The sequence below is a fragment of the Sander lucioperca genome, chromosome 1 (assembly GCF_008315115.2).
Source record: "Sander lucioperca isolate FBNREF2018 chromosome 1, SLUC_FBN_1.2, whole genome shotgun sequence".
Taxonomy (NCBI): Eukaryota; Metazoa; Chordata; class Actinopteri; order Perciformes; family Percidae; genus Sander; species Sander lucioperca.
In genome coordinates this window covers 48,209,817-48,233,053 of record NC_050173.1, presented here as the reverse complement: position 1 = coordinate 48,233,053, position 23,237 = coordinate 48,209,817, and the positions used below count along the sequence as shown (strand labels likewise).

The window sequence follows — 23,237 nt, the reverse complement described above, 5'->3', positions numbered from 1 at the left end:
CGTGTTTGCCGCCACAGTGAGCAATATATATATATATATATATATATATATATATATATATATATATATATATATATAAAAATCCCATCTCTTGGTGTTACACCTGGGTAGCAGGTACCTGCGACCCGATGGCAGCAGCCTGGATTCACAGGACAAGGGGTGACTCTGGTCAGGGAGGATGGCTTTGGCCTTCCTTGTGATTCTGACCCTGTATAAAAAGGGGAACTCTACAAAGTCAATCCCTGCAAAACCTCTCAACGATGCTGTTTAGTCGGTGCACATTTTTCAAATTAAGTGATTCAAACCAGCAGATAAAAGAGAAAAAGTTAAAACAGACACTGAAAAATAAACATTTTAATAAAAGATGTATCAACATTAAAACATCTCAACTTCTGAAAACAATACATTGGTTGGTGGGCCTTAACACAAACTGCATCTATGTTGGCCTCAAATGTCAAGTTATTATCAATAACTGTGCCCAGATATTTGTACTGCAGTACAACATCAACAGCCTGGCCATGGATAAAAACAGGAGAACTTGGCAGAGGCTTCTTCCTGAAATCAATCATCATTTCTTTGGTTTTCAAGACGTTAATGTTTAGGAAGGAGCGCTCACACCAGTCAATACATTCATTCACCACTGGACCAAGGCTAGTGTCCTCGTCCAATGAAGTTGATGTTACACAGAACCATCTGTCTGTCTGTCTGTGTCTGTCTGTCTGTGTGTGTGTCTGTCTGTCTGTTTGTCTGCCTGCCTGCCTGTCTGTCTGTCTGTCTGCCTGTCTCTCTATCTTTTAGAGGTGAACATTCCCCTGGGCTCAAACGTTATTTATAACTTTATATTCAATATAGTTATATATATATATATTTAGTTCAAACGTCGCCAGCCAATCAGAATCACTCAGGGGAGAAAACAAACAACACGGTCTCACAGCAGTTCGAGAAATGGTCAAATTTTTTTTAATCTATTGATTCGTGTACATGTACACGATTATGTTGTTTTTTTCGTGGTGCTCAGCACAAAATGGGAATGGGAAGCATCTATACGGAGGTTGGGTTTAAAAGAACAGGGAAAGGATACGTCACAAGCTGGCACGAGACCCGCGGTCTCTGGGGGACACGCAACTACAACGGGACGGTTGTGTTTAGGAAAAGAAGAACGTGGAAATAAAAAGCCTCTGAATGTCCTGTGTTGTTTCCACCACCCCGACCAACCTCCCTATGCGGATTTTCGCCTTTTCATACTACTCCGTACCGTAGTTGTGGTGTGATCACGAAATATGCTTCCCATTTAAATACGTGCTCACACGTACACTGTACACAAATCAATAGATTACATAACGTGACCATTTCAGGAACTGCCGTGAGACTGGGTTGCAACAAACGTGGAGAACGAGCGGAACAGATCTTTACGGAGGTTTACTAACGACAAAACTGACTGACTCTTAGAATTATAATAAGAAAATAAAAATATGATATCATAATAAAAAATAAGAATAGAAAATATACCACAAAGTACTCAAGTTAAAGTACTGATACCACAGTGTAGAAATAAGTAAAAGTACAAACGTATCAGCATAAAATTACTTAAAGTACCAAACGTAAAAGTGGTGATTCTGCAGAATAATCAGTATGATATTACTAGTTTCTAATGACTGATGACTTTAATGTTGCAGCTATTGATCTGTAATAATTAGGGCTGTCAAAATAACGTGTTCATTTTGATTAATTAATCTGAGAAAAAATAACACGTTAAAAAAAAGAACGCAGATTAATCCATTCCATATTGACGTTTGACCCGGAGCCGTTCTAGCCTCCATTGGACTGTAAAATGAAGGAGGGAGACGAGAATGTGCTGCCTGGATCATTAACTGGAACATTTACTTGTAAAAATCTTCTTCCTGCCAACCCTGGCTACCGAAATCTGGAGCCACTGATATGTCTGCTCTTCTCTCTGATGCTCTGAAGACGATACAGGAAACACAAACACCGCTGCACGTGACGCTAGTTAACACTATACTGGACAGCAGCTAACGTTAGCCTACCGCTAGCTAGTTAACACTATACTCGACAGCAGCTAACGTTAGCCTACCGCTAGCTAGTTAACACTATACTCAACAGCAGTTAACGTTAGCCTACCGCTAGCTAGTTAACACTATATTCGACAGCAGCTAACGTTAGCCTACCGCTAGCTAGTTAACACTATACTCGACAGCAGCTAACGTTAGCCTACAGCTAGCTAGTAGCTGGATTAAACACGGTTAAAATGCTGACAGCTAACGCTAAACGGTGTAAAGTTTGACTGTGTTTTACTGTAGAGGATTCAACAGCGGGATGTAACAATCTGCAGCTGCCGTCGGAAAAACAACACAGATGGTATGTTCAATGAAACTGGTAAACTACAGCGTCGTGGTGCATTTGAAGTTATTGTAAATGTCCTTTTCGCATCTGATGGTTGTTTTTGTCGTTAAACAGCAATTTACTAGTGAAATAAGTTATTGTTATTATAAATTATTATTAAATCATTTAATTTTGACCATATGGCCTTAGCAATAAACAAGCCCTTCTTTAATGTCACCGACTGTTGTTTAGTACCCTTCTTTTTTCTTTTCTTTTACTTTCTATAAAAGTATCGGTTCAGGCACCGTTAATTATGTATAAGATTAATTTTGATTAATTAATCACAGAGTATGTAATTAATTCGATTAGATTTTTTAATTGATTCACAGCCCTAGTAATAATACGTCATCATTTATTATCTGATTGTATTTAGTTTTACTAATCTGAATGTGTAAAGGAACTAAAGCTGTCAGATAAGCAGCAAGGTGGTTGCTGAATGCAGCTTTTGGAGACGATGATGAAGAGCATTACATGTCATTTAGCTGTGTGGAGCAGAATCTAATCCATTCAGGAAATTATTGGTGATACCCACATTCTCCTCACTAACATCAGCTGATGATCCTGATCAGACCCAACTGTCTGGTTCTCTGACAGGAGGAGACTCTCTCTCTACACAGGACACAGAAACACTGAGTCACCATATGACCAGGACTGTAACCTGGACCATAACCTGGACAGTGACCCAAACCCTAACCACAACTCCGACACAAACCCAATCAGCAAAATCTCAAACAAAACCCCAAACCCAAACCTAAACCCAAACACAAACACAAACAGTAACTCAAACAAAAACCCCAACAAAACCCCAACCCCAAAAATAACCACAATCACAAACACAAACAGTGACTCACAAAACATCCTAAAGCGAGTAAAATGCCCAAACCTAAACCCAAACCCAGGATAGAGAGGCTGAGTGAATGTGGTGTTGAAGGTGTGGAGGTGGATCAGTGAGCCAGAGGAGACTCTGTAGAAGGACAGAGAGCCAGCAGGACAGTCCACATACACTGCTACTCTCTCAGAGACAGAGGAGGAGGAGAGACGGAGGTCTGTTGTTCTGTTATTGTGCCAGACAGAGTAACCATCATCAGTGCACCTCAGACTCCAGGACTGATCATTACCTCCAAACCAACAGTCATCACTGACTCCCCTCCTGCTGATTCCTCTGTAACTCACTGATATATCAACCTTTCCGCTCCTCTCGACCTCCCAGTAACAGCGACCAGTCAGACCATCTCTACACAGCAGCTGATGATAATAGTGAAACCTCTCTGGATGATCAGGATATGGCTGCTTCTCCTCCACATATGTCACCTTCCTGTTGTTGTCAGACAGTTTGAGTTCTGTGTTCACTGTGTTTGTGTCCAGTGTGAGTTCACAGGAATCTGACGGAGAGAAGGAGACACAACACAGCTGCAGTTATTAACCAATCAGCACTTTGATGATGACATCAGAGGGTTGAATGAGTGATGTCACAGTTTGATGAATGAAATTAAAAACACACTTACACTTCCTCAGACCTGGTGTCAGCCATCTGACTCCAGCCGGCTCCACCCTGAAAGGAGGAGGGGGGGGGGGGCATTACATCACTCTCACACATTATTATACACTGATGAAGGAACAATCTGAAAGCTGGAGAAATACTTCTCAAAGTCCTGTCCTGAGGTCAGTAGGTTCAAGGTTCAGTTTTAATGTACATGGACCTTTCTCTGTAGAGATTAATAAAGCTTGTAGAACATCAACCCTGTTCTCCACAGTCATTCTATAAATACCAGTTTTTTTTCAGGACAAACTGGGCTATTAGAATATGTGTGCTGCAGTGAGATCACTTGAATATAAAAAAAGTTGTAGGACCATAAAGACAAATAAATAAATTAAAGCTGCAAGCAGTGTTGGACGGGCCCTCGCACCTCTGCGTGCGTCGGGGTTACTGGCGGACACCGCTCCTTGCGACTGTGCATTTTCGCGGCAATCAGACATCGCAAATCGTCACCAATGAAAAGGGAACTCCCTGCTGAGATCAATGATACTCCCTGCTGATTCAAAGGGGCGTGACTAACGCATAGGGGCCGGGTCAAACCAGCACAATCAAAAAGGAACTCTGAGTTCAATGACACCTCACACAATAGTGTACACGAAATGCGTCATTAGCTACTAAAGGGGGCGTGGTTAAAGCATGTGGGGCGGGGCAAATCGCCACCAATGAAAAGGGAACTCTATGCTGAGTTCAATGATACCTCACACAAGACTCTACATCATACAGTTCATTAGCTGTGAAAGGGGGCGTGGCCAAATCATAGGGGGCGGGCCAAACCATGACCAATAAAAAAGGAAGTCTCTGCTGAGTTCAATGATACCACACAGAAGACTCTACCTCAAATGGTTCAAATGTTATGAAAGTGGGTGTGACCTGCATACGTGGGCGTGGTTAAAGTTGTAAGGAGACGGTTACAGGCATAAATAGACAAAGTGTAAAATTAACATGTTAATGTGTATTTTAGATGATTTCCCCCCAATAGTCTGAAAGAAAAAATTGCCAAAAATCTCAAAATTGAAAAATGATGGTTTATCCTGGGGTGTCTCCCCTTAATGAAGAATGATCTAAGTTTGCATTAATATTGTTGGGGGTAACCCTAAGGCCAGGTCATTTATTAAATGTATTTGTGACAAAATAATATAAACATCTTTTCGTATTCTATTTTGCCTGGAAATGCTTCAAACACGTTTGCGTGTTGCGTGAGAAATAGGCGTCGGTCCTATTTCTAGCATGCGCGCGTTGTCGGCGCGGCTCAAGCCGCGCCTGAGACGTGCGTGTCACGCAGGCAGTGTGCAAGCTCTAACCTGACACGCCACGCAGGCAGTGTGCAAGCTCTAACCTGACACGCCACGCAGGCAGTGTGCAAGCTCTAACCTGACACGCCACGCAGGCAGTGTGCAGGAGGCCTAAGTTGGCAATATGATAATGAATGAACTAAACATAGTTCATTCATTATCATATTGCCAACTTTCAGTGTGACGTCAGCAAATTGTATATCCGAATACAAAACACATTTTCTATGGGCACTTAAGGCAAAATGTGGATGTTCATTAAGGAAACATTACAGGTATATTTCTGCATTAAACTGTCTAAAAACTTCTATATCTATGTATATTTTGTTGAGTTGTGTACTTACACTATCCCAAATGTTTCCAACAATGTTCAAACCCAGAGAAATCTGTTATTTTATTTTAATGACGGGACATTTCATTTAGTCGCCTGTCAGTGGCGTCAAAAAACCTTTGACCCCTCTGGTTCCTCTAACTTCCGTCAAAACACGGGAGCCCAGACGATACATTCGAGAGTAAATGTAAATCATACATTGTCATAGAAAGAATAATAATCAGTAACTGTAAACACAGCTTGCTTTCTGCCACACGGCATCATTTGGTCATTGATTACATGCCACTTACAAGACAATAATACAGCAGAGATCTTATTTATTGATACATTTCAATAGATTGATCCAGCTTCACATTATGTGTTACGTTGACAAGTAGCTCATGCTAATGCTTGGTGGGGAACGGTACCGTTGTAAGGTTACAACATCGTTTAACATGCTCATGAAGTTATTTTAGGTATAATTGGTTTGATCAAGGTAAAGTTAACGTTAAACTGCACTGGGCTAACCCACAATTACGTTCGCAAGCTGTATAGATAGAAGACAAATTTAATGCTGATTCAGCCAGTTATCCCACCCTGTTTTTTGGATTGGGTGGGGCACGAGGAGGGGCAATCATATTTCAGGGGGGGCGGGTGCCACCCCGGCCCCTCCCTGAACACCCTGTTTGGCAGGTAGCTTGGTGATTTCACCACGGGATCAATAAAGTTTCATCTTTATCCACTTTTATACAGTACATGCCAAAAGTTTGGACACACCTTCTCATTCAATGCGTTTCCTTTATTTTCATGACTATTTACATTGTAGATTCTCAATGAAGGCATCACAACTATGAATGAACACATATGGAATTATGTACTTAACAAAAAAGTGTGAAATAACTGAAAACATGTCTTATATTCTAGTTTCTTCAAAGTAGCCACCCTTTGCTTTTTTGATAGTGCTGCAAACCCTTGGTGTTCTCTCAATGAGCTTCATGAGGTAGTCACCTGAAATGGTTTTCACTTCACAGGTGTGCCTTGTCAGGGTTAATTAGTGGAATTTATTCCCTTATTAATGGGGTTGGGACCCTCAGTTGTGTTGTGCAGAAGTCAGGTTGATACACAGCCGACAGCCCTATTGGACAACTGTTAGAATTCATATTATGGCAAAAACCAATCAGCTAAGTAAAGAGAAACGAGTGGCCATCATTACTTTAGCAAATGAAGGTCAGTCAGTCCGGAAAATTGCAAAAACTTTGAATGTGTCCCCAAGTGCAGTCGCAAAAACCATCAAGCGCTACAACGAAACCGGCTCACATGAGGACCGCCCCAGGAAAGGAAGCCCAAGAGTCACCTCTGCTGCTGAGGATAAGTTCATCCGAGTCACCAGCCTCAGAAATCGCAAGTTAACAGCAGCTCAGATTAGAGACCAGATGAATGCCACACAGAGTTCTAGCAGCAGACACATCTCTAGAACAACTGTTAAGAGGAGACTGCGCGAATCAGGCCTTCATGGTCAAATAGCTGCTAGGAAACCACTGCTAAGGAGAGGCAACAAGCAGAAGAGATTTGTTTGGGCCAAGAAACACAAGGAATGGACATTAGACCAGTGGAAATCTGTGCTTTGGTCTGATAAGTCCAAATTTGAGATCTTTGGTTCCAACCGTCGTGTCTTTGTGCGACGCAGAAAAGGTGAACGGATGGGTTCTACATGCCTGGTTCCCACCGTGAAGCATGGAGGAGGAGGTGTGATGGTGTGGGGGTGCTTTGCTGGTGACACTGTTGGGGATTTATTCAAAATTGAAGGCATACTGAACCAGCATGGCTACCACAGCATCCTGCAGCGACATGCCATCCCATCCGGTTTGCGTTTAGTTGGACCATCATTTATCCACATACCATTTTCAACAGGACAATGACCCCAAACACACCTCCAGGCTGTGTAAGGGCTATTTGACCAAGAAGAAGAGTGATGGAGTGCTGCGCCAGATGACCTGGCCTCCACAGTCACTGGACCTGAACCCAATCAAGATTGTTTGGGGTGAGCTGGACCGCAGAGTGAAGGCAAAAGGGCCAACAAGTGCTAAGCATCTCTGGGAACTCCTTCAAGACTGTTGGAAAACCATTTCAGGTGACTACCTCTTGAAGCTCATCAAGAGAATGCCAAGAGTGTGCAAAGCAGCAATCAGAGCAAAGGGTGGCTACTTTGAAGAAACTAGAATATAAGACATGTTTTCAGTTATTTCACACTTTTTTGTTAAGTACATAATTCCACGTGTCCATTCATAGTTTTGATGCCTTCAGTGAGAATCTACAATGTAAATAGTCATGAAAATAAAGGAAACGCATTGAATGAGAAGGTGTGTCCAAACTTTTGGCCTGTACTGTACATCATAATTTACTCATATTCATTTGTGTTATTAATCTGAATCTACAAAGTATCTTAATCTATAAAATAAATAGTGAAGTAAGACGTACAATAGGCCTACTTGACTTTCAAATTTGGTGGAGTAGAAATATAAAGAAGGAGAAAATGAAAATACTTAGTTAAAAGTACCTTAAAATTCTAATGAAGTACGTTATAGTTACTTTCCACCGCTGATAAAATCGAATGCTTATATAACGTGTAGCAAGCCTAAACAGACATGTTTTTTATCTGTCAGGTGCTCGGACTCACAGCTGTCCGCGCTGATGTACCGGTACCTGTTGGGACACAGATGTTGTCCGTGCCATCTCTGATTCTGGCTTGGACCATGGCAACAGTGACTCACTTCAACGCAGCGTAAAAAACTCCTGAAAATAATGTCCATCTGGCAAACGTATCCGTCTCTGCAGTCATCTCAACCATCGAGTCCAGCAACAGGAAATAGCACTCACAGACCTTTTTCTGTGACAAAATGTTTCGCGGTTCTTCAAACCACGAAACACCACTAAATGTTGGGTAAAAATTTGTTGTAACTCGCATTACTGAGATTGTAACGGGTATATTACCGACATTTTATTAGTAATCTGTTATATTACTGTGTTACAGCCAAAAAGAATACATCAGTGTCAGTGTTGGGAAGGATACTTTCAAAACGTTTTCCGTTACAGAATACTGAATACATGCCCAAAAATGTAATTTGTAACATAATCCGTTACGTTACTCAATCTGAGTAACGTATTCTGAATACTTGGATTACTAACACATTGAATTGTATTTCAAAAGTGTAGGAATGCAGCCATCAAATACTGCTTACTAAACAGGCCTATTCTGGTGTGTTCTTCTGTTCCAACTGGCTGAATGTGTACCTGAACAAGCAGATAGACTTTTGTATTTGTAGTCCCGAACTAGCTAACATTAGCTAATATGTTAAACAGGGCTAGTCAGTCTTTCAATGGCTCTGGGGCTAGTAAATCAACACATAGGAGAATGTAAAGTCGCATGTCAACTAAGCAGGTAGCTACCTGATACAACTATAAAATAGCAAGGTGACCAGTGAAACTACATCAGACGACTACCCTTGGCTAATTAAAAACAATAACTTACTTTAAGATGCTTCTTCAGGTTGGAGGTAGAGTAATTTGGATGCTGAAAGGAGGTTGGTTGCTGGCAAACAGAGGTTGCACTGCACAGTTATATTTAGTACTCCCTGTTCTTTCTTTAATGTAAAATGCTGTTTGAATTTCCAAGATAGAAACGCATTCCTGCCCTGGCTCTGTTGTGCCGGTTCCGGCTCCATCTCTACCTCTATCAGTGATCACGCAAATAACTAATTTTTTCATTTTCATATTCTTCATGGCTTCTGGGAAATGCATGGAGTTGCCTTCATTTATTTAGATAGTGAATAAACTCATGAAACAGATAAGTATCGTCATGTAACCCATTGATTTCAACAATGTAACTGTATTCTAAATACCAACTATTTAAATTGTAACTGTAACGGATTACAGTTACTCATAATTTGTATTCTGAATACCTAATACTGGTACATGTATTCTGTTACTCCCCAACACCAATAACTAGCTAATCCAATCCATCCATCCAATTATCAATCAAATTATCTAAAGTTCGGTAAAACAACTCATGCGAATAAAGCTAGTGAAAGTGTGTTTCCATCAAACGGCTTTAAAGCGAATAAAAACCTGTGCGTAATGACGTCACATGCTGTTTTGCGATCAGATTGGTATATCAAATTGATTTTAGACATCTTAAGGTGTTTCCATTCATTTTCGCACTGAATCGCACAACATTCAAGCAAACATTTGCAAACAAAGTTTTGCTAGACAAAATGGATCGCGCCATCTACCAACAAATGATCAATATTGCACAAGTTGTAATAGTGCTTATGTGCCAGCTGATAGCGACATATCAAGCTATGATGATGCAGATGCACTTAAATGCCCGACGACAACGGAGGCGGCCTGTGGTGTGGGAATGACAGCACTCCAAACAGTTAACGCCGTCTGCAATGCCATACGAACGAGGATGATGCAAAGGTATATATACCTACCTGGAGTGGATAAGGTGCATGATATCTCGCTGCGTAACTCCAGAGCGCACCTTGTGCCACAGGTGTATGGCGCAATAGATGGGACTCACATCCCGATTAGACCCCCTGCTGAAGGCTACAGGGATTTTGTCAATAGAAAGGGCTGGCCATCAATCGTACTACAGGCTGTGGTAGACGATCGTTGCATCATAAGGGACATTTGTGTCGGCACTCCCGGTAGTGCGTCTCCTTGTTCGTCCACTTACATCTGTCTTTGTTGACACCCGCCATGTGTGCAAATAGAGCAGAAATACTGGGCGGAAATGAACTTAAACTTCTTCTTTGTTTTGTGGCGGGTTGCAACCATAAAATGACCTAAAACTTAATCGCAATTCATTATTTATTCGGCAAATAACGTTTCCATCAGCGTTTATCCGTTGTACCGTTGTACTTACAGAGCTTTATCACATAAGCCGTATATCAATCAAGATAAAATCCGATGAGACCGAACGTATTTTCTTTGAGTTGATATTCATGAAATTCAATCGAATTTTACTGTTTCCATAAGGCATTTTTTATTCGATATCACTTAATTCAGATAAAACCGTGTGGATGGAAACATAGCTACTGTAATTGTGTTACTTTTGTAATGCGTTACTCCCAACACTAGTAATGAAATATTAATATTTCTCAAACAAAAGTTTCTTTAAATGGCAGATATCTGTCCAAACTGCAGCAATCTTCAACAATAGGGAATTATCATTTTAGTTGCTGGAGATCCTCCTACACAAATACCTCATTTTTATGTTCAGCCAGTGTTTATACCTGAGAGTGTCCATTCTCCAGAGTGGATCCTTAAGTCCAGCTGACAGCAGCTTCACTCCTGAGTCCCCTGGATGATTGTAGCTCAGGTCTAGCTCTCTCAGATGGGAGGGGTTGCAGCTCAGAGCTGAGACCAGAGAAGAACAGCCTTCCTCTGAGATCAGACAGCCTGACAGGCTGCAAACACACAGAACAACACAAGTCACATGATCTTAGGATACTGTGGGATTACATTAACATTCTCAATGATTCCTTTCTACTCACAGTCAAACACCCAATAATGTCCATCAACAATATGACAACATTAATGGTAGCTCTGGAGTCTGAGTCTGATATTTCAAGTTCCAACAACAGAGTGAGAAGAAAACAAACATGTTCATGGAAAGAGATTGAAACTAAATAAAGACAACTGTTTGAAATCATACAAGCAGAGACAATCTTAGGCACGTTACAAGTTTATCCATTCATGTAAATCAGAATTTAGGTGAACATCAGTTAAACAGGTTGATGAATCCTGACCTGAGATTCTCCAGTTTACAGTGTGGACTCTGAAGTCCAGCCGACAGCAGCTTCCCTCCTGAATTCTTCAGGTTGTTGTTACTCAGGTCCAGATCTCTCAGACTAGAGGACTGGGAGCTGAGAACTGAGGACAGAGCTTCACAGCTTCTCTCTGACAGGTTACAGCCACTCAGCCTGAAGAGACGATAATGAAGAAAAAAGAATCAAGAAATTGAAACAACAGCAGAGCACTTAAGTTATGATATATGAGTCCAGCTACCGTTGTACTTACAGAGCTTTTTTGGAGGCTTTGACCACTGGCAGCAGCCTCAGAAGAGCCTCCTCTGAAGCAGAGTATTTCTTCAGGTCAAACACATCCAGATCTTCTTCTGATGACAGTAAGATGAAGACCAGAGCTGACCATTGAGCAGGAGACAGTTCATCTGTGGAGAGACTTCCTGAACTCAGGTACTTTTGGATCTCCTCCACTAGAGATCGATCATTCAATTCATTCAGACAGTGGAACAGATTGATGCTTCTCTCTGGAGACAGATTCTCATCCATCTTCTCTGTGATGTACTCCACTGTTTCCTGATTGGTCTGTGAACTATTTTCTGTCTGTGTCAGCAGGCCTCGTAGGAGACTCTGATTGGTCTGAAGAGAAAGACCGAGGAGGAAGCGGAGGAACAAGTCCAGGTGTCCATTTGGACTCTGTAAGGCCTTGTCCACAGCACTCTGGTGGAGATGTTTTTTTCTGAAGACATTAGGCAGCCATGATGTTGTTTGTTCTTGTGACAGCAGGTTGACTCCAGACTTGACGGATGTCAGATGGACATGAAGAGCAGCCAGAAACTCCTGAAAACTCAGATGGATGAAGCAAAACACCTTGTCCTGGTACAGTTCACTCTCCTCTTTAAAGATCTGCGTGAACACTCCTGAGTACACTGAGGCTGCTGTGATATCGATGCCACACTCTGTCAGATCTGATTCATAAAAGATCAGGTTGCCTTTCTGCAGCTGCTCAAAAGCCAGTTTTCCCAGAGACTGGATCATCTTCCTGTTCTCTGGACTCCAGTGTGGATCTGTCTCAGCTCCTCCATCATACTTGATGTTCTTCAATTTGGACTGAACTACCAGGAAGTGAATGTACATCTCAGTCAGGGTCTTTGGCAGCTCTCCTCCCTCTCTGGTCTTCAAGATGTTCCCCAGAACTTTAGCAGTGATCCAGCAGAAGACTGGGATGTGACACATGATGTGGAGGCTTCGTGATGTCTTGATGTGGGAGATGATTCTGCTGGCCTGCTTCCCATCTGTGAATCTCTTCCTGAAGTACTCCTCCTTCTGAGGGTCAGTGAACCCTCTGACCTCTGTCACCATGTCAACACAATCAGGAGGGATCTGATTGGCTGCTGCAGGTCGTGTGGTTATCCAGAGGCGAGCAGAGGGAAGAAGATTCCCCCTTATGAGGTTTGTCAGTAGCACACCCAATGAGGTGGACGTTGTAACATCAGTCAGGATCTCAGATTTGTGGAAGTCCAGAGGAAATCGACACTCGTCCAGACCATCAAAGATGAACACGACCTCTTCAAACCTGCAGATTCCTGCTTCTTTGGTTTCACTAAAGAAGTAATCAACAAGTTCCACCAAGCTGTACTTTTTGTCTTTCAGCATATTCAGCTTTCTGAAGGTGAATGGAAATGTGAACTGGATGTCCTGGTTGGCTTTGCCTTCAGCCCAGTCCAGAGTGAACTTCTGTGTTAAGACTGTTTTCCCGATGCCAGCCACTCCCTTTGTCATCACTGTTCTGATTGGTTCATCTCTTCCAGGTGGGGTTTTAAAGATGTCTTCACATGCGATTGTTGTTTCTGGTCGGTCCGATATCCAGGATGCTGTTTCAATCTGTCTGACCTCATGTTCATCATTGACCTCTGCAGTCCCTCCCTCTGTGATGTGGATATTTATGAACATCTGATTCAGAAGGGTTTTGTTCCCAGCTTTAGCAATCCCCTCAAACACACCATTGAACTTCTTATGTAAGATGGATTTGACTTTTCGCTGGCACGCAGCAAGAATCTCTGAATGAAAAAAACAATGAATTCAATGAGGGTTTGTTCTGGTGAATGTGAGTGTGCACATTTCTGTATTCATGAAATCTTTTCAGCCCATTTGACGACGAGGTCCTGAATATGTTAACTATTGTAAAATGACTTAGTATTCCTCAAAAACAACTGATATGTTGGGTATCTCAGTCCTATATCTATGAACTCTACATTGTCAAAATAAACCAGAAGGTATATGACTTAATTACAAAGGGAATTAATTTTGCCCAAGCAGTATCTTACAGTGACATCAGTGTGTGCAAATTTTAACCAGCAGAGTCTGACTTTGTTTCATCATTTTTTGTTCTCTGAGAAACTTTAAATTCATTTTCTCTTGTGGATGTTTGGTAGATTGTTCTATTTTTGTCAACACAGCATATATATCTTTGAAGATAAGAGGGAGACATTGGCAACAAAGATAATGTTTGTTCAAGATTGTGATATATAAGTTTGATCTTTGTTACATCCATTTTTTTAATTCATAATTATTATGACTTACCTGCAGGTACTGAGATGATGACTTCTCCATGACACGATAACTTCTTCACTAGATCATTTTGATTGATATTCACTAAAACTATTCTGGTCACATTAATAGTGTTAATACTGTAGGTCTGGAACATTGTATCCACTGTGTTCTCCCTGTTCACATTCTGCAGTTTACTCTTTGGGATTGCTGGGAAGTCTTTTAGGACTCCCTGCAGGTGCCACTTAAATTTTCCAAAGTCCTCGTCTCCCAAGTCTTCTAAAATTCCCAAGACGACTTTTTGAGGGGTTGCCATCGTTTGTCCCTGCAAAGATCCAAAAGATAAACAAAAAGAAAATCGTCAATTAACAGAATTTTTTTGGGGAGTTTAAAAATACTCGGATTATCAAAACAGACCAGTTTTGTAGATTATGTTATGATGATATTTGTGGAAACAAATAATAATTCAAGATTCATTCATGGATCATTATATAATGGTAATTAATGAACCAAAAGTAAATATTCTGTCTAAATTAATTCTACTATCACACGGATTCATGCTGCTGAACTCAGCCTCTCATCTGCAGAGGAAACAACATCATTTCTCATTGGCTCTTCTTGTCTCTTTCACATCACTCTCAGCTGAATGCATCATCAGCTGCTGTAGTTCTACTCTGAACGTTTATCAAAGACACCTCTTGAGCCTCAAAACGCTGACAACATAACTTTTAAAAATGCACAACGACAAAGAGACATAAATGTTAAACTAACAAAAATAAACTACCAAGTAAAAAATTTGACAACAATGACTTTTAATCATTATCTGAGTTATTTAGCTTTGTCTCTGTTGAAATCTGGCTGTCTTATGAAGAGGCATGTAGCTGGCGGGTTGGGGAAAACATTAAAGATCACTTTGTCAAAGCTAATAAACTCATGGAAAGAGTGTTGATAACATTGTTTCCACTTTGAGATAAAGGACAGTCACGTTACTGATTAGAGACACAGAAAGACAGAGGACGGACAGTTACTACTAACTGTGACACAACCTGTGTGAAAGTGAAAGTAAACTTTAAACAGGAAATGCCCTGAACACGAGTCACATGTTAATAAAGATCAGCAGGGGCACGTTCAGCCCCGACAACACGGAGCAACCCATTTTATTTATTTTCTTTTTCTTTTTTATTTCTTTATTCAGAGTACAGATATACAAACAAACAAACAAGACCCATTTACAAATCCACTTCAGAAATCGAGCATAGAAACCAAACCTAAGAGCTTCTACATAACTAATCAACATAAAGAAGAACATACAATCAGAGAAAAGAAATACAAATTAACTTAAGATTTTCAAGTTAAGAAATCAATTTAAGGGCTTTTTTGTCCTTAAACTGTTTCAATGACTTACACAAAAGATTAAAGTCATTCTTCCAACAGATCAGGGAGGGTTTGGTCTTAAAATATCTACATTTATGGATCAAATGTTTCCCTACACACACACACACACACACACACACACACACACACACACACAGGCACAGACACAGACACACCCACACATTCACAGACACAAACACACACAAGTTTGCTTGGAGAACGTTACTATTTTGTTTTAACCTGGAGCTGGAGGGAAATCTCAAGTGGCGATATCGACTCTTTAGCAACTGATGATTAACTTTGCTGTAGGTATGTCATTTATTTTGTAGATTTGATTTGCAAAATGAATGAATTTAACATTAAAAAAACTGCTGAGTCAGATGTGTCTTACCTTAACGTGGATCTTCTCCGCCGGAAGCCGCGGAGCCACAGCTCTGGAGGGGTGGACGTCGTCTCCGTAGCCGACTTTAGGCTTCTTCTTCCCGGCTGCGGATCCGGAGGCGTCGGGCTTCTTGATCAGGTATGAAGAAGCAAAATAGATGGCGACGACAGTGAAAATGATGGCAGGGATGATGACAGCCAGGTCCAGATCCATGATGGCGGTTTTCTGGATTTACAAAATAAAGTTAGAAAGTTAAAAGTTTTTTAGAGGGACGGTTGGTGTGTGTTAACCCAGCCAGTCACACACACACACTGAGCCGCATCTCGCCCATAGACAGTAAAAGAATGGACCACCAGACCCCGTTGCTCTGGACGGAGACCAGTGAAGGATATTAGAAGCTCTTTCCCGGTGATGGCTGAGCGTTACTGAGCAGCCTCCAACTGAGCTTGAAGACGTAGATGTGACGTGAGCAACCTGTCTGAAAGTTGGAAGTCTTCTGGTAGCTGTGCCAAGAGAAATCTCAATCATTCCCAATCTAGCAGAGATGGAGAGCGTAGGTATATGTAAGGAGATAACATAGGCAGTGTTGGGCAAGTTACTTCCAAAATGTAATACATTATAGATTATTAGTTACTGTCATTTGAGAGTAATTAGTTATATTACAATATTACTGTCTCTGAATTGTAATGCGTTACACTACTTTTGCATTACTTTTGAGTTACTTTCACCAAAATAACAGGGGAAGTTTGATTTGGCAGCTAGCTTGTGAATTTCACCACCGGATCAATAAAGTCTCGTCTTTATCCACTTTAATACATCATAGATGATTCATATTTTGTATAATTAATATAAATATGCAAAGTAACTAAAGCTATACAAAATAGATAAGTAAAACATATAATAGGCAAGTAGGAGAAAATGAAAATACTCAAAAGTACGGCATTGTTGTAAAATGTTTGTTTATAGCACTTCAATAAGAAATTCATGTTGTTTAGGTTAAAACACTCTAAAGGAAATGTTCAATTATAGTGTGATTAAAACTCACTATTAACATTATTTACAGTACTTGATTTACAGCTGATTTGTGAAAAGGTAGCCTACACAACCTTATTTAACAGTAATTTAGTTTTACTGCGAACCGTCACAGGAAGTGCTTTTATTTTGAAGTAGGCTACACGGACGTTGTCTGTTGTGTAGCCTACTCTTGCTAGCTTACTGAGAAGCAACATGTCCGTCAGGCTCAAGTTGTTCACTTTCTTGTTTGTAAAACTGCAACACATTGAACAGTAAATGGTCACAGTAAAAGACAAGCGCTTTTGGTCGTCATTCGAAGCCATTCCACTACAGGCAGAGTTACTCTCCACGGCTGATAAAATGCAATGATATTTACGTGTAGCAAGCCTCAACATTAATTCATGTTTATATCTGCCAGCCGCTGACGTACCGTCACCTGTTGGGACATACATGCTGTCCGTACCGTCTCTGGTTCTGGTTCTGACCACGGGAACAGAAACAGGACAGCTCACTTCAACGCAGCGTAATAACTCCTGAAAATAATGTCCATCTCGCAAATGTATCTGTCTCTGCAGTCATCTCAACCATCGAATACAGCGACAGGAAACTAATACAGCTTTTTTTTTTTCCGTGAAGAAATGTGTCGCGGTGTTGGTGAATTCTTAAAAAAAAAAATGCACCACTAAATGTTGCGTTAAAATGCGTTGTAACTCGCGTTACTGAGATTGTAACGAGTATAATATTACCGAAATTTAATTAGTAATGCGTTATATTACTGCGTTACAGCAAAAAGGAATACATTACTGTAATTGCGTTACTTTTGTAACGCGTTACTCCCAACACTGAACATAGACACAGGCTAATTATTGATCACTAAAATGATAGTTAACATTAGTAATTAAACTTAAACAGCTAATGGAAGTCCAAACTGCCTGAGAGCTTCTCCTGTACTATACGGTAATTCCTCTACTATGAGACAGTAAGTCTCGTGGTTATGACCCAATCGTTAGCCTATTTTTATAAAAACGTCTGCTACGGAGCCATAACGTGAGCTACAAGGTAATGGAGCCTTTTATACATTGTCGTGTTTCTTTAGAAATAAACAATGGACAGCAGACAGACATGCAGCTTATTTAGCTCTACAAATGGAGATGTCCCCCCTGCAGTAAGGAGTTAATTCTAAAGTGTGACGCATGTTTCCATATATGGACATACCCTGTCAAAGTGGGCGTGGCATATTGGGGTTTCCCAGGATAAAAAGAGACTCCATACTGTCTTTGTTTCCATTCCCTTTTCCCCGCGCAAATTAGAATTGTAAAGTAATAGGCAATAAAATGTTTTTAATGCAACAAGAAAACTCTTCTCATTGGAATCTTTACTTGTACTTAACAAATTGGTGCCGAAATCCAGGAATCAAGGATCCAGTTCATGAAGAATAAAATGAGAAGACTGACTTGGAGTGAAAAAAGAAAGAAGCTGCAGGGGAAATTCAAACCCAAGTCATGGATCCAGCGGATTTAAAGCAACTGAAGATAAAGCGGGGAGTGGTCTGAACTGCAACAACAAAACTCAACCAGAAGATTGATGGTGAGTTGGATAAGGAAGAACCATGCTTTGAAAGACTGGAGGAATTGCTTGATCAGTTGAAAGATAAAGAAAAGATTCTCAGAGAACATGATAAAGATGTTGAAGCAGAAACGGAAGAAGAGGATTTGGAAGATGAGATGACTATAGCATTGGAGTATATGGATGCAATAAGGGTGCGGAGAACAAGAGTGAGACGTGCGTTGCGCAAAGAAGATGCAGAAAGCCAGTCTGGACAGAGTGAGCATGGATCTGGATCTGGGCCTTATAGAAGAAACACAGTCAAACTTCCCAAACTGGTCATTCAGAAGTTTTCTGGGGAGATTTGTGAGTGGCAAGGATTTTGGAGTCAGTACGAAACAACCATCCATGATAATGAACGTTTGAGCAAGACTGACAAATTCAGTTATTTGAAATCATTTCTGACCGGCACTGCCGCGAGTGCAGTAGCAGGCCTCGCATTGTCTAATATTAATTATGACACAATGACAAAAAAACAATTTGGCCGTAGAGATTTAGTGATTAATGCTCATATGAGTTATGAGTTTATGAGACTGGTGTTGGGGAAAACATTAGAGATCACTTTGTCAAAGCTAAAAAACTCATGGAAAGAGCGTTGGTAACATGGAGAGGCAGACAGTCATTTCCACTTGGAGATAAAGGACAGTCACGTTAATGATTAGAGACACAGTAAGACAGAGGACGGCCAGTTACTTCATGTCCTCTGGTCCTGTGAAAGGTCCAGGACCTTTGGACCGATACATGATAACCTATGTCAGACTGCAGGGACCCAGGTTCCATTCAGCCCAAGATGATTTGTTCTGGGAGATGGGTCAATCCTAAACGGATGGATGAGCACATAAGAAGATGGGTCCAGACTAAAGTAAATACCTGCACTCGGTCTCTGCTTTCCTCTCCCAGAAATCCAGCCAACATGGCGGAGGATCTTTGTGCAGTTGGACAGTTTGAGTCTCCAGTCAGAGTTGTGTTAGTTTCTCTGCAGCTTTCTGCTCTCAAACTAAACTACCAGAAAGGTCCATTACATTACCTTCAGCTGGAGCTTCAGACGGAGGAAACTAACTGCCACACAACCTGTAGGAAAGAGAAAATAAACTTTAAACAGGAAACACTATGAACACCTTAGTCACATGATAATAAAGATGAGCTGGGGCAGGTTCAGCCCTGACAAGACGGAGCAAGCCCTTTATTTACAGTTTCTTTTTAGTTTTTTATTTCTCTATTCAGAGTTCAGATATATGAACAAACAAACAAACAAACAAACAAACAAGACACATTTACAAATTCACTTCAACAATAGAGCTTCAGCCTCGGGTCGAGCATAGAAACCAAAACTAGGAGCTACTACATAACTAATCAACATCAAGAAGAAAATACAATCAGAGAAAAGAAATACAAATTACCTTAAAGAAATCAATTTAAGGGCTTTTTTCTCCTTAACCCTTTCAATGACTTCCACTAAAGATTGAAGTCATTCTTCTAATGGATCAAAATATCTACATTTATGGATCAAATGTTTCCCTACACACACACACACACACACACACACACACACACACACACACACAGAGAGACACACACACACACACACACACACAAACACAGACAGACACAAAGACACACACACACACACACACACACACACAGATATACACACACACACACACACACACACACACACACACACACACACACACACACACACACAGAGAGAGAGCAGGAAGTAGTGAAAAGAGGAAGGGTGTAATCTAACTGTGAGTGTGTGACATGCCTGTCTGTATCTGGGAGCTCTTTTTGTAAAATGTGATAAAACTAGTTCCGTGTGTCTGCTGTAACGGTGCACCTGTTACAATAATAATAAACTTTATTATATAGCATGTTTCTTAACAGGGTTGCTGTTGTGAATCTGTTCTATTCTGTAACAAACTGAACAAAGACTTGCATCTGTTTTGACTGGTATTATAAATTGAAACGGGGTAATAGCACTAACATACTAACTTGTACTAACACAGTACTTTAACAGTGTGTTTGGTACTTTTACTGCAGTACAGAATAATCATTGGAGAGCCCAGATTCATTCATGAGTTGTTTGTTTGGAATATAAATAATAAGTGATAAGTCATGTATTGTCCTCACACTAACAGAACACCTTCAGTCCTGTCTCACGCTGTCAGCAGAGCTACATTTGAGTTAAATATGGATTTTCAATAAGCTCCATAAGGATTAGCATAGCATGGTTAGCTCCCATTGTTAAAAGCAGCTCGTGATCCTGAACACGGTGGCTAACAGCTGTTAGCAAAGAGCTAAACTCTCCAACACAAACCCATTTTATCTGTGTAGAATGAGCTGATATATCTTCACATTTGGTGTATGTTTACCTGTTTGTTTGATCTTTTGTAGAGAGATGATCATGTTGTAGTTGTATATTTGTGTAAGAAGGGAGGACTTTTCTCCTCTCCTGCTGTAGCTGCTGCTTTTTAAATGCTAGTGTATGTATTTCATATGTTATAAATAATAAAAACTAAAGTAAATACCTGCACTCGGTCTCTGCATTCCTCTCCCAGAAATCCTGCCAACATGGCGGAGGATCTTTGTGCAGTTGGACAGTTTGAGTCCCCACTCAGAGTTGTGTTAGTTTCTCTGCAGCTTTCTGCAGCTTTCTGCAGCTTTCTGCTCTCAAACTAAACTAACAGAAAGGTGCATTACATTACCTTCAGCTGGAGCTTCAGACGGAGGAAACTAACTGAGACACAAGCTGTGTGAAAGAGAAAGTCAACTTTAAACAGGAAACAAGTCACATGATCATAAAGATGAGCTGGGGCACGTTCAGCCCTGACAAGACGGAGCAAGCCCTTTATTTACAGTTTTTTTTTTTTTTTTTATTTCTCTATTCAGAGTTCAGATATACAAACAAACAAACAAACAAACAAACAAGACACATTTACAAATCCACTTCAACAATAGAGCTTCAGCCTCGGGTCGAGCATAGAAACCAAAACTAGGAGCTACTACATAACTAATCAACATCAAGAAGAAAATACAATCAGAGAAAAGAAATACAAATTACCTTAAAGAAATCAATTTAAGGGCTTTTTTCTCCTTAACCCTTTCAATGACTTCCACTAAAGATTGAAGTCATTCTTCTAATGGATCAAAATATCTACATTTATGGATCAAATGTTTCCCTACACACACACACACACACACACACACACACACACACACACACACACAAACACAGACAGACACAAAGACACACACACACACACACACAACCACACACGCACACACACACACACACACACACACACACACACACACATACACACACACACACACACACACACACACAAAAACACACAGACAGACACACAGACACACACACACACACACACACACACTCTCTCTCACACACACTCACATACCTACTCACACAGACACACACACAAAGAAACACACACACACACACACCTACTCACACACACACACACACTCTCTCACACACATGAACACACACACACACACACTCTCTCACACACACACACACACACACACACACACACACACACACACACACACACACACACACACACACACACACAAAGAAAGACACACACACATTTGTTGGGACATTTGTGTAAAATGTGAACATTTATAAAGCATGTAAATGTGAAATCTCTCATACAGCCACGACATGTTTTTAAACTATTCTTTAAAGCTCCTTGAAATCTCCACGTTTCATTATCTTTGCTTCCTCTGACACTAAACTCAAAGGCTCTGTGTTTCCGACGGCTGCTCAGACCTCAACTCGTCTCTGCTGCATTTCGTTAAAGTCTTTTTCTCTGTTCCAGAAGAAGTTAGAGTACTCTCCGTAGCTCTGCAGACTCCCTCTGAGACGTAAACGCCGTGAGACTCTCGGTGAATATTCAACCCGCCGTTCTCGCCTGCGACCGACGTGTTAAAGAGGTGTCGGCCCTCCACGCCGCCGCTGCTGCTGTTGCTGTGGTAACACCCTGGGTCGCTGGTAGACACAGCGGAGCGGCTAATTAACCCCCCTGATTACGCCAATTAACCCCGACACATTAGAGCTCATCAGAGACGAGTAGCGACTTTTCCTCCGGAGCCTGAACGCAACTCTTTACACTCCAGACCTTCAGATGACGTCATCTACCTGCTGTCTGTATACATGACATAAATAACCCCTGGTAATGCAGTTTTTGTTGCTTTTTTTTGGCATTTTTGTCGCATTTTTCAGACTTATTTGTTGACTTTTCACTTTGTCGTTTTTTGCTGCTTTTTGTATGTGTTTTTGTCAATGATTTTTTCACTTTCTTCTCAATTTTTGTCACTATGTTTTGGTTCGTTATGGTTACTTTTATGTTGTTAGGGTTACATTTTTGTAGCCATTTCACTTTATTGTATTTTTTTGTGCTTCTACATGGAGTTTTTGGTCCAATTTTGTTGGTGCTTTTGAAATTTTTGTCAATTTTTACTGACATTTTTGTTGTTCCAGAAGATGCGTCTTCCCACTGAATCGAGTGCTTACTTAAACTCAATGCGGACGTGTCAGATGGCGTTTCTCAATCTGTGTTCTTCTATTGACTTGAGTTCTTGTGTCACACACCTACTCACACACACACACACACACACACAAAGAAACACAGACACACACCACACACACACACACACACACACACACATAGTGCATGGCACTATCTTTGTGGGGACCCGTCATTGACATAATGCATTCCCTAGCCCCTTACCCTAACCTTAACCATCACCACTAAATGCCTAACCTTAACCCTTACCCTCACCCTAACCATAACCTAATTCTAACCCTAATCCTAAAACCAAGTCTTAACCCTCAAACAGACCTTTAACCTTGTGGGGTCCAGCATTTTGGCCACACAAATCTGTCCGGACCCCAAAAGTATACTGGACTCCCAGTTTTTGGACCCCACAAATGTAGTTA

General features: G+C 40.9%; 1 long non-coding RNA gene and 1 pseudogene across 2 annotated transcripts; one reads left to right on the top strand and one right to left on the bottom strand.

The window, feature by feature from the left end:
- Positions 1-14,212, bottom strand: part of LOC116035217 — a 34,815-nt pseudogene extending 20,603 nt beyond the window's left edge.
- On the top strand, positions 6,269-7,932 carry LOC116035218. Of its 2 annotated transcripts, XR_004101298.2 has the most exons (3): positions 6,269-6,616; positions 7,224-7,228; positions 7,728-7,932. It is a non-coding gene; the product is annotated as an uncharacterized LOC116035218 (long non-coding RNA). The 2 variants fall into 2 exon arrangements; XR_004101297.2 differs by lacking the exon at positions 7,224-7,228 and having other exon boundaries at positions 7,726-7,932.
- Positions 14,213-23,237: the final 9,025 nt, after the last annotated feature.